An 11,501-nucleotide genomic window follows, 5' to 3' on the forward strand; every position below is an offset into this window, starting at 1 on the left:
CCCCCCAAAAAAATGTGTAATAAGGTAACAGACTGTGTGCTCAAGGGCTTAGCTTGCTGTCACAGGAGAGCAAGCTACATTTAAACGATCAAGCTTAGCCTGAAATCCAGGTAAGAGTACATGACCTGCTGTTTAGAATGTTGTAGAAGGAGTTCTAGTGCCTGACAGGAAACTGGACTACAAACTTTCTTCCTAATTTAAGATTATAATGACTCAATAAAATGAATGTGACACTGAATACTTCCACTGCTGCCACTTCTGTGATTTTAGATGACTATTCAATTCATCAAGCATTTACTAAGATGGCTCTAACTTAGAAGTCACGGAGTAAGGAACCGACTCATTTGTAAGCTAGAGTGCTGTCGCGCTCCATGGTATGTTAGTACTTTTCAAACTGAAAATTCATCCAGTTCGTTGTCTTTGCATCCTTTTGCATGTGGATTTGATGTCTGTTACTTCTTGGCTGTAATATGTTCTTCTGTGTGCAATCAGATCGGTTTATTATGTCAATTATACACAACAGAGGAGCTGTCATTGACTTCCACTGCACGCCTGAGTGAAATCACACAAGTTGTTTTGCCAGGCATATCTGCAGACAGAAATCCTGCAACTTTAGGATGGCCAAAAAGCACCTGCTGTGTGTCCTGCATGGAAAAATGTTACATAAAACACAATCTATCTCTATTTTAATTTTTTATTTATTAAAGATTTATTTGTTTTTATTTGAAAGGCAGATTTTACAGAGAGAGAAGAGAGAGAAGCTGGTTCATTTCCCACATGGCTGCAATGGCTGGAGCTGAACTGATCCGAAGCCAGGATCCAGGAGCTTCTTGTGGCTCTCCCATGTGGGTACAGGGTCCCAAGGCTTTGGGCCATCCTCTGCTGCTTTCCCAGACCATAATCAGGGTGTGGTATGGGAAATGGAGCAGCCAGGCCATGAACTGGCACCCATATGAGATTCTGGTATGTGCAAGGCAAGGATTTAGTTACTGAGCCCTTGTACTAAACCCAAAATAAATTAAATTTTTAAAAATCTGATTGCATACCTTAGTCTTTACCAAAAAAGAAAAAGAGAGAGAGATTCGGGGCACGGTGCTACAGATAAAATGGAGCCCCACCTCTTGTCTTGGTGCCTGCAGGTTGCACATATTGGGATAATAGCTCGCATGGGGATGTTAATAGACGGCTGCACTATTAATAGACAGTTTGCACTTGGCTGGGGACCACAGCCTGAGACTATCAACTGTGCAGTAGATGAGGCTCTTGTCACATTTTTCTGAGCCAGAGAAAGAAGAGAATAATCATTTCAGCTGTAGTGCTTGTCGGTCATCATGGAATGCCTTAGATGCACAGGAGGGTCAGATGAAGGTACACAGTCAACCAGGGTTGTTTGGAACAATCTCTGGACGATTTAGTCCACTTTCTACTTTCTTTAGGAAAAACAGGTGATTGCAAAGAAAAAAATACAAGAGGTATTTGAATAGGAGAAAAATAGGGGATCCAACATTGGCCTTTGATTTTCTGTATATACAGTATAACTTAAGTTCTGAGAAGGGACAACTAAGTCACCGATTCCAATCAAAAGAGTGACAGAAAAGCTTGCTGAGACTTGAACTTAAGGCCACATATACACTACAGGTAAAAAATATTACTATGTTGCCTGCCCTCCTTTTTTCTTCCTGTACTTGCTTCCCTTTCGTTTCCTGCCCTTTTCCTTCTCTCTCTCTTCCTCTTCAAGTTCTCTCTTTCCTCCCTTTTTCCATCCTCCTCCTTTGCTTTCATGAACAGATCATAGACCTTCTTTGTGCACAAGGTCTTAAAATACATCCCTTACTTAGCTGTGGCTGCACTTCACGACACAGCGTTTTCATCACCGACTCACATACAAACTCCAACAGACCCAGAGGGGGAGGCCAAGTAGAGACAAGTGCGATGCAGGGAGAGGACTGGGAGAGGTTGCATCTGGCAGAGTCGGGGTGGTCATATGGAGAATATGGCCATGAAGATAACCTTTGGAGTTCTATGGTGAAGGATTGGGGATAGGAGTGGGTACAACTCCACAGGGCCTGGAAGTGCAAGGGCAACCCACGATGCCTAAAGTCTTAATTATGCTTACTGATTGGTCATAGCTGACCCTCTCCGGGGTTAACTTGGTAATGCAGTAGGTTTAGTCACTGCCTGGGCTAGCAGAATCGTATGTAGGTAGGGCAGATTGGAGTCTTTGCTATTTTGCTTCTGATTCAGCTCCATGCTACTGCGCCTTGGAAAAACAGCCACACCTTTGTGGGAGACTTGGAAGAAGCTGGCTGGCTCAGCCCTGGCATTGCACTGGGGAATGAAACAGTGGAGGGAAGATTCCCCACCCTTTAGTGTGTGTGTGTGTGTCCCTTTTTCCTTAACTCTGCATTTCTAATAAATAAATAAATAATTTTTGGCCTGGCACAATAGCCTAGATGCTAAATCCTCGTGTTGCACACCTGGGATCTCATATGGGCTCTGGTTTGTAAACTACTACTCCAGTTCCCATCCAGCCCCCTGCTTGTGGCCTGAGAAAGCAGTAGCAGATGGTGCAAAGCCTTGGGACCCTGAATCCATGTGGGAGATCTGGAAGAAGCTCCTGGCTCCTGGCTTCACATCAGCTCAGCTCTGGCTGTTTGGCCACTTGAGGAGTGAATCAGGGAACAAAAGATCTTCCTGTCTCTCCATTTTTGTATACTTGCTTTTCTAATAAAAATAAATAACCCTATTTTAAAAAAAGAATAAATAAAATTTTTTTTTTCAAAGTAGGATTGGGTACTATGATTAAGTCCCCGGAGAGACTCTTCCCCTTAAACTGGTGCTAAGAAACTGACATCTGACTCAGAATTTTCTTTCTTCTCTCTCTCTCTTTTAAAAAAAATTATTTTAGATGATGTTTACATAGTTTATCAGAGTGGGAAGGATCCAGGGTTAGGGAAAAGTGAGTGTGATCATTGTTTCCAAACTTTCTATTTCTTCTTCCCATTTCTGGGGGTAGGGGAGCGAGATAAGGGAGGAAACACGCCCAATCCCAACCATACCAGTGCCTGGGGACGTTGAACCAGATATCAACCCCCGATGTGGCGGACACTCGGATCTGCCAGTGGCTCTTATGAATTAGCCTGGCCTGGCCTGCCCCTTGACCTGACCCACATATATGCAGGCAGGTAGTGTAAGCTGGCCTGGTTTGGCTGCTTCTTGTCTTGCTTCTTGTACTTATCTGCAGGTACTGTGTCCTGACAGTCCCCCAAGCTCCTCTATCAGGTCTCCTCCCTGTGTCGGATCTTGTGCACATCAGTGGTTTGTTGGCCCAGGTTGGCTTTACCCTGGAACAGTATGCTTGCCCAACCAGCCTATACCCTAGCCAGTTCCTATTGTTGGGTGTTGCAGCCCAGCCACACCTGGTTCATGCCCAGACTCAGCTCTCACATGGTTCAGCGGGTGCCGAGACCTAGTCCTGCCTGTTCTACACCCACTCGGACTCTCATGAATACCAGTGGGTGCTCAAGTCTGGCCCAGTCTGTCACTGCTCAGACCCAGCCCACCCCATTGCTGGGGGAAACTGCAGCCATGTCTAGCCCTTCCCAGTGCCTTCATTCTGGCTCTTGTGCTCACCAGTGGGAACCCTAACCCAGCTGGGGCATCCCCTTAGCTCCCCAACCAGGCCTGTTTCCAATCACAGATCTTGTGCGTGCCAACAGAGATCGTTGTTCCACCTGGGTGAACCCACATACTCCTCCACAGATTCTGCCCCCAGACCGATTTACTCACGTGCTGGTCAGCATCATGGCCCAGCCTCACAAGAACTGTTCCCCATTCTGACTCTCACTGATGGGTTCCATGATCTAGCACTGCAAATACAGCAGCATTGTCAGTGGAAGTCCCTCAGATGTCATTCCTCACCTGGACATGAACCCTCAGGTCCCTGCTCTCCTCCAGCTGTGCCATTTCCCAGACTGTAACCCCACACTCCCAAGTCCCCAGGGCAAGCTGTCAGGCTGCCCAAATTCCACCGGCCACAGCCATGCTGGTGGAGAAGCTAAACTTCTGAGCCTCTAACCCAGACTGGCTCTAGTTTCACCCACTGCATGGTGGCCTTTACTCAGAATTTCTGTGTGCATGTGTGAGTATTTGGAGGCTGGGTCTGTTGGGACATGGCTGCAGGGCGTGACACTTGGCGGCTGGACACCACTTCTCCACATCTCTTGGTTTTCTCTCACCCCACCTCCAGCTTCCTTCCTTGCAGGTTCTCTCCCTGCTTACCTTTCCACTGTGTTTTTCATGGAATGCCTCACCCCATCTCTACCTCCCCAGAACTTAATGCTGTCCTCAGGAGTCTGCAACACTGAGGGTGACATCCTCTGTGCTCAGCAAACAAAAGATCCTTTCACGAAAAGGTCTACCTAATTTTTCAGAGTTTTCAATGAGTGTTAAATCCTTAGCTTTATATCTGTGACATTAAACTATCGTCAGCTTTGGCAAACAAAGTGCTGCTGGCTGAAGAGTTTCAATGTGGTTTGTCATCTCAACAAATAATCACACAGGCTTAGAGATGGAGAGATGAAATGTTTCTGAAAGTTGTGTGCCTGCTGGTCAACAAATAAGATCTGCCCTGATTTCTCAGCTGTGTCAATCTCATGTTGCTTGTCTCACCTGTGGCAAATTAATAATCTCCCTCAGTTACTGGTCTTCGTCTTAATCACATGGTTTGAGGCTCTCTGCTGTCACGCACTTGAGCTATTTTCTGAACCTGTGGATGGGGAAGCTAGCTGTTATTGAAGGAGGCTGGAAAGTGCACAGCTACGCTCATTATCCTCATGAAATTAACCATAGAACATATGGTATTCTTTCTGCTTTCCTTGGCCTTCAAGGCAAATGTCATTACCCATTTGGATGAATGGTGGGTTGTTTCATGTTTAGAACTTCCCTTTCAGTTTTATTTTGTTCTTACTCTTCCATCTTCAGACAGAACTGTAACTCTAGCCATATCATATTTTAAAAATCCGGTTCAATATTGATTTCCAGAGGCCTAGAGGGGTCGAAAGGGTAAAAAGAGTCTGGGTAGAAAAATGGGGGAAACTGGGTGGGGTTCATTCATTTTGACAAAGACACGAATATGAGGTGTTAATGGGGAAAATGGGTTATACGGGAACTCTGTATTACTATCTCACAATTTTTGGTTCGTAAATAAGAGAAGTTATGAAATAAAATGTTTAAAATGTATTTCAATATGGAATCAAAACGAATTCCCCAAAGAACACCTGTTGCTCTGCTCTCCTGAGCGGGAGAAACTCCTTCAAACATCCTATAATTTTAGATCCTCATCAATTCTTGGAGCACCCACTCCTTGGATAGGTAGACTCTATTTTCCTAAATTTATTATTGACTGTAGTTAATAAAAGTGATAGAGTAGAAAATGTAAAGTACAAAAAATGATCATCTGTTTTTATTTCTAATGTGGTTTTCTGTGATAAGATAGCCTTTTGAAGCAAAATTCCTACCATTATAAATATCTGACTTCTGGAAAGATTTAAGTGGTTGTAGTAAATCCTGCACATTGAATAGACATTTCTAGAATCTCTTCTTAGTGATAATTCTGGCTCCATCCTTGAATAGTAAAAGTGCAGCTGTGTCCCCTCTGCTGTCTCAAAGCGCTTCAAGCACACTTCTGTCACTGTCCTTACCCCACTACGAAGACATTATCTGCTTACATGAACTCTTGCAAACTTGCTTTTAGCAAGCTGGGCTTTGATGATAAGCTAGTAGCTGCTACCAAGATAGGCTATTAAAAAAAAAAAAGCCCCCTGGTGCATTTGCTCTGGGGATTAGTACATCCCATACCAGCATCCTGGGAGGACCCTGAAGGGTTTTTTGTTTGCTTGGTTGGCTTCCTATCATGAGTGGGTGTGAGTTTCCTGAGCAAAGGCATGCTTTTCTTTGGGGGATAATACATTTGTGTAGCTAACCACATTTCTTCCTTTACAGAGACCTTTCAAAGGCTTATAGCAAAATTCCTTAGCAAGTCCAGGTGAGTGTTCAATTGTTTTGTGTGTTGGCCTGCTTGGGCAGGAGTCACATTGCCACTTGCCTTTTGCTGCATCTTTCTCATTTCACCCAAAGACTTTATTCTCTTTTCCTGAGGCTGCCAATTGTTGTTCTAAGTCGTTTTTGAGGAAAGGCTTGAGAACAGGCCTGCGTCTCTCCTCTGGCTAGGGCCTTCTTGAGCATGGACTGGGATTGTGTCTCAGTCCCAGGATTGCGTCTTGGTTCTGGGATTGTATCTCAATCCCTTTGCCCTTGGGTCCAGCACACACTGCATTATACTCTCAGCAAGCAGTTGTGAGAGAAAGTGAAAAGAAGTTGTCCTTATAAAGTAGAAAAAAATAATCTGATAACTCAAGTGGTGCAAGATTTCTCTGCCACAGCAGAAACGAGGAAAAGACTAATCCCAATTGTCAACTATAAATAAGAAGGTGGAAGGCATTGCTAGCTGGTTCAAGAATGAAAAGGTGAGGACAGGTGTCTGGCACGGTGGTTGAGACACAGTGCAGAACACTTGCATGTCACAGGGGAGTGCCTCGGCTCACATCTCAGCTCTGCTCGTTCTCTGGCTTTCTGCTAAGGCACACGCTGCGAGGAACAGTTGCTGCCCAAATCGTTGCATCCTTGCCACCTGCACAGGACACCAGATTCAGTTCTAGGGTCCTGGCCCATGCTTGACTGTTCTGAGCAAGTGAGATTGAACCCGTGGATGAAAGATCTGTATGTGTAGAAAATAGATAAAATAATAAATACAAACTTAAAAAAAACTAATAGGTGAACTAAATTCCAAATTTCTTTTTTAAAAAAACTTATTCTTGCTCAAGTGGTTTTGATATTGCAACAGTTATGAATTGCTGTCAATCTTGCCACTCCAAGCACTATGAGGGCTTTAAAAAATCCACTGATTGACATAGTCCATCATAGCTTAGATGGTTGGTTGACCTGTTCTGTCTTCTCTCTTTTCTTCATTAGGGTTCTGAGTCCAGCATTTAGATTAGGAAGATCTCCAAAGAAACTTCTTGTATGTGCTAACAAGTACAGGGCCTGGCACCGTCCATCGCTCCAATCAGCTGGTGGGCCTTCTCCCTTAATACCCCCCTTTAAACATGAAGGTAACAATATGGAAAACATACTAGTATTATCCACTTTCCTGTAGCCCTTGAACCTTCTTACCCTAATTAACTATGTAAAGAATGTCAAAATAAAAATTAAAAAAAACTTATTAATGTTATGATTATGGTTTTCACAGCTTATAAGGAAAAGAAAATTAAATGATGCTGTTTATTTATTAATTAACTTTGTATATGATTGATACTAGATAACTACTCAGATATATCATATTATATATAGTCCTCTGCAAACTAGATTTGGAAAATAATGTCATTTTGAAAGTTTTCCTGGAAATATCTGGCACTTCTTTCTTTTCAGTCTCAAAATGTTTCAGGAAGCTACTGTTAACTGAATCCAGAGTTGTAGGAAAAGCTTCTGGGTCATTTTACAATGTCTTTTAATGGCCAAATGTCTATATCACCTCAAAATGTCAAGTCTTGATTCACAATAAATTCTTTTGTTCATTATTCATTTTTTGTCTAGTTGAAAGGCAGACAGACGGAGACAGAGAGTCTTCATCCCTGGGTTCACTCAGCAAATACCCACAACAAGGGTTGGGTTGCTAGGAGCTGGGAACTCCAACTGGTTCACCCTTGCAGGTGGCAAGACCCCAAGGACAGGAGCCACCACCTGCTGTGCATTGCAAGAAGCTGGAATTTGGAATGGAGGAAGGACTCAAACTCAGTCCTGTGGGGTATGGCCACCTCAAGGAACAGCTTGACTTCTATGCCAATCACCTGTTCCCTGTGGAACTTTCTATAAGCTACAAGCTGAACAAATAAACTTCAGTCTCACTGGTGCTCAAATCTCCTCCTCCTTGCTTCCGACTTTGGACACCAGAGTGCGCTCTGTGGCAAGCTTAGCATCCAGCCTGGGTTCCTTGTTTTGACTGTCCCTTTAAGACATCCATATTTACATGTAACAGGAAGTGGGGTGTGGTTTGTTCTTGGAGGAGACCAAAGTTGTACGCTGAAAAAAATGTTTGTCCTTACCCTAGAACTGCTTTTAGAAAACAACAAAAAAAATCTTGTTTATAACTAAAAGGGAGAAAGATACCTAACATTTAAAGAAGGTAAATAGCAACAGGCAATGAATATAAATTTTAAATGCTTTTGGCAACAGTGAGAGACACTATTTCTTGAGAGCTTACTACGTCCTGGGCAAATAGCTTACCAAGGATCACATGGCTAATCGGCTGGGAAATCTGGCTGCATGTGGAGACTCCTTCCCACTAAGCTGTGATAACTCTTCGTAGAAGCTAAAGCTGAAGTCCTACTCTGCAGTCAGGAGTGGCTTGTTCTGGGTGACAGCAATGTTCTGAGCTTAAGGACTAAGAAGGGATTCCTTCTAGCTGGCAGGAAGTCGTGTTTTCTGAACAGAAGCATGGACCCAAACGTGACCAGGGCAGCGCTCTCACTGTCTGCCTCCACTTCTGGCCAGCTCCTTCAGTTACTGCTCAGTTGTTTCATTTCTCAAAGAAAGCCTATAGGTTAGTGAGGATAACAGTACTTTGCCCCAAATCAGACCGTACTGATTCAAGTATTACAAATCTTAGAGGGTTGGGAGGTTGGTTTAGAGTACAGTCTACCTGTGAGTTCTACAGGAGCCTCTTGCCTGAACCCAACTCCACAATTTTTAATGGTTTGGAATATGGTCCAACTGGAAAGACTGAAGAAACAGTGTCACAGCTAGTGGTTAAAGATGCCAACTAAAGAGGCCAGTGCAATGGCTCAATAGACCAATCTTCCACCTGCCAGCACCAGCATTCCAATGTGGGCCACAGTTCTAGTCCCAGCTGCTCCTTTTCCAATCCAGCTCCCTTCTTTTGAACTGGGAATACAGTGGATGATGGCTCAGGCCTTTGCCCCCCTGCAGCCATGTGGGAGACTCAGAAGCTCCTGCCTTCGGATCAGCTCAGATCTTGCCACTGCGGCCATTGGAGGAGTGAACCGGTGGATGGAAGATCTCCCTCTTTTTCTCTAACAGTAAATTTGCCTTTGAAATAAAATAAATAAATAAATCTTAAAAAAAAAAAAAAGATGCCAGATAAGATGTCTGTGTCCCACATTTGAAGGCTTGAGTTTGGCATTCAGCTCTGGTTCCCAATTTGTGCTAATGCAGATATTGGAGACCATGGTGCTAGCCCAAGTAGGCAGGTTACTGCTAGCCAGATGGGGAGCCTGCTGCTGCTGGCTCCTTCCTCATTCTCACTCTGACCTTGCCTCAGCCATTGCAGGCATTCAAGGAGTGGATTAGAAGTTAGAAGCTACCTCTATTTCTAACAAACAATAAATAAATAAATAAAAGTTAAAAAATTATAGAAGACTAAATTACAAATGTGAGCAATAGAAAAGTGGAAGATTCTACTTGGTAATCAATAGGATATAGGATATAGGATATAGGATATAGGATATAGGATATATGCAGACACTGTGCACGGAGGTATGCTTGCTTGCCTGGTACAGTGTAATCAACTTCTCTTGGCTCACAAGAGACAATTGTGCATACCTTTTTCCTATCTTAATTCCAATAGCCCTGGTTGATAGAAGAACATTTGTAATAGCATGAGTGTTTCTATTGTGGACAATTGGAAAACCTACAAATCAGAACTTTTTTCTTTCTTTCTCCTCAGCTGATTTAAGCAAAAGCATACAGCTGAAATTATCCCAATAGTTGCTTAAAACAGCAATAGCATCCATTTAGTGTTTCTCACAATTTTGTGCACTGAGTGGATTTATTTGGGCAATCTGCTCTTGTCGCGAAGCCATGATGAGTCATAGGGCTTTATGTTCAGCTAGCGTAGTTTCTCAGTCTTGGCATTAGATCATTCTTTGCTATGGGGGTCTGTTCTGGGCCTTGGAGTGTTTTTAAAGCAACATCCCTGCCCTTCACCTACTCGATGCTAGTAGTGATAGTCACACATATCTCCAGGTACTGCTAATTGTCTCCTCTGGGTGACATACATTGTCTGGTTGAAAACCACTGAGCTATGAGCTTGGCTGAAGCCACAACACTGAAAATAGCCTTTAATCTTCTGAATATTCAGGATCTTTTGTTAAGCAACGATTTTATTCATAACACTGTCAAAGACAGCAAAGGAAGATTTTTTTAGGAGGACTTCTATAATGAGGTTTTGTAATAGCAGACAGAAACTGAACTAAAATTTTAAATAAAACAGGGATATTAAAGAATTTATAATCAAGGAACAGGGGATGGAGAGTTCAAGACGAGAGGGGATTGTGGTGAAAACAGCCAGTCAGAAGCATTGCTGAAGGCATGTCAGTGCGATCAGAACTGGAGGGTGTGAAATTTTGTAACTGACTTTGCAGGATTGTTGCTAAAACAATACTAAGCATATTAAGGACAGCATTCAAGGTCGGGTTCAAGGTTAAAAGGAGGACTCAGCAGCAAGTGGACTCAAATTGTCAAGAAGAGAGTTAGCTTTCTGCTTCTTTTCATTTTCCCCTACAGTGGCTCAAATTTCTTTACAGCACGCTGACTCACTTTTCACACAAGAATGAGGGTCCAAAATGAAGCAAAAGCACATTTGCGTCATTTGAATTAGCCAAATCAAGACTGAATGACAGGTCAGAGTCAAAGAGAAAAGAAATAGATTCTACCTCTTAAGGAGAGGAGTAGCAAATCTATGTTCGTCTCTAATCCACACAGCAGCATATTTATGTTAAGGACTCAACACACATACTCTGCAGGACAACAGGAAATCTTGAGAGAGGAGTATGTTCAAGATGCAATAAAAATAATTCCAGAGACAGGACAGTAGTCCTTGCTACTGGACCATAGGAAGAACCAAGTACTCACGTGATGGTAAATTTCTGTTCAGTGACAAGAATAACACAACTGAAGTTTCTGAAACTAAAGCAGTATCATGAATGTTCCAACATTTACATGATTTAGAATGAATAACTAACACACGTATATCATATAACAGCTGGAATTTTATAGAGTTTTGAAGATTTTCCCAAAACATTTTCTAAAAAACATGGTTGATAATAAGGGTGATCCCTTATCTTTATTTTCATTTGACTTTTCACCATTGTGTTAACCCACCTGAATGATGATACTTAAAGAATTTTTTAATACAGTATTTCCAAACATGAGTGTATTTAATGGAACTTTAGTTATATAGCATGTTATAGGATGTTAATGCATATTTTATGTAAAAGGATTTATAGATAGTATAAATTTCAAAAATTCTAAGTTGACAGTAGGCAGATTTCCTTATTGTTGGACCTTTCAGGTTCTCTACTAAGAAAATATATTTTGCATTTCCTAAAATATATGCTATTTCCTATATAGATTTATGTAACAGA

This window comes from Ochotona curzoniae, unplaced genomic scaffold (assembly GCF_017591425.1).
Source record: "Ochotona curzoniae isolate NIBS_2020 unplaced genomic scaffold, NIBS_Ocur_1.0 scaffold_3890, whole genome shotgun sequence".
NCBI lineage: Eukaryota > Metazoa > Chordata > Mammalia > Lagomorpha > Ochotonidae > Ochotona > Ochotona curzoniae.